The following is a 1,694-nucleotide window of genomic DNA, read 5'->3' as shown; positions in this document are numbered from 1 at the left end:
GCGTGTATGCTGCGCACACGAGCCCGGTGCTCTGTGTCTTCGTTCTTCTTCCCTTTTTGGAGCACGTCACGCTTTCATTCTGGCGGAGGCGAACAGTCGCACGGAGCACTGTGCCAGCAGCGAACGGCTCCAGCGCACTGCTTGTGCCGAAAGACACCTGGGCCATGCAGTTTCCCTCTCAGAGCTATGTACCACCTCATTATGCCTCTCTGGTTGTTCTAATTTAGATGGAAAGCTACTCGGCTACATGCAAGCATGGCCTTTCTGTTTCACAGAGCCCAAACTGTTGGCCTAGCTCTCACTCAGCGAAATGGGTTAGGAGGGAAACCCTTGCCGGATTAGCCTTACACTGGCCAAGACTTTCAGCACAGCACCACAATCTGGACAATGAGGAGGAAAAAGGAAGAACATCTTTCCGTCCTGGCACAGTTCTCTGTCCTGGACGTCTCTCCGGATCTTTGCTCCTTGCGAGGCTGTCGTGTGCGCGTTGGGACTTCGAACTGAGAACAAACGTGCAGAGAGCACGGCCATCTGCCGGGACGGTGCAGGTTGCAAAGGAAACTCACATTTGCACCACATTCCAGTGTGTGCATTTGCACACTGAAATGTGGTGCAAATACAAGCTTCCACGCGTCGGGGGCAAGCTCTGGGTAAGCTTGTTGTCGTGGCGCAGTTCTCTGGGCGACACGTGGCCGAATAGCTTTCTGTTTACATTGCACCGGGCTCGTGTGTGCAGCATACACGCCGAGAGAGGAGCGTGGCTGCCACTCGCCTGCCTGCCGACTTCATGTTAGCAGTCGGAAGGAGGAAGTTCGATGGCAGCCCCTTGTGCTGCTACCTCATCCTCTTCTAGCCCTCCCTGGAAACAACTGGGCGTGCCTTGAAGCTTGGAGATGCAAAAAACACAGTGGTAGATGCAGATGAGAAGGCAAGTACAGGGTGCGGCGGGGAGTTTATGTGACTTACGGGAGGCAAGGGGAAGGTGCAGCCCAGCACTGGCTTTTACTTCTTCTTTTCTTCATGAGAGCAGCTTGCAACCGAGCTGCAAGAGCCAACAATGGGATTTTCATGCCTGTCGGAGAATGAAGCTACAGAGCCGCAGTTGATTTCCACAATTTTTAGCTGCTATACAAAGAGGGCTCTTTTGGACCGTCTTCTATCCTGACGCTCCCATCTCTGTGAGCTCTAGCTGCTTGAAATCGGACACCCTGAAGATGTGTGAAAGTGATTGCACTGCGAGTATCAAGTTCTACAGGGAAGAGGGAAAGTCGACAATTCCTTTCTCTCCTGGCACATCTCTCAGTCCGAACTGCAGCTGGAAACGCTGCGCTGTAACGATGGGCTCTGCCACTTTGAGAGAATGTGATGATGCACTATATATATTTGCGAAGGAAAGTGCGTGTCACTGGTGTGTTTCACCTAGCTTACAGACTTTAGAGGGACTATGAAGGCCAGTGCTGGCTTCTTGTTCGAGGACATTTTCTTTGCATGCAGCTACTGGATGTTTAGAAGGGGTTTGGGATCTGTGAGAGTTGGGGGGTAGGATGGTACACAAAGCTTGAGGGAAAGTGCATATCTCCAGGGACTTTGATCAGTGTGTGCGAGTTCAGAAGGCGCGAGTTGCATGTTGAGCATGTTCATGATGGCACAGCAAAGATTGTGAAAGAAAGAGGCGGTTGCTGGACCTGCCTTTT

The sequence above is a fragment of the Corvus brachyrhynchos genome, unplaced genomic scaffold, assembly GCF_000691975.1.
Source record: "Corvus brachyrhynchos isolate BGI_N302 unplaced genomic scaffold, ASM69197v1 scaffold218, whole genome shotgun sequence".
Lineage (NCBI taxonomy): Eukaryota > Metazoa > Chordata > Aves > Passeriformes > Corvidae > Corvus > Corvus brachyrhynchos.
Note: the sequence above shows the minus strand (reverse complement) of the source record.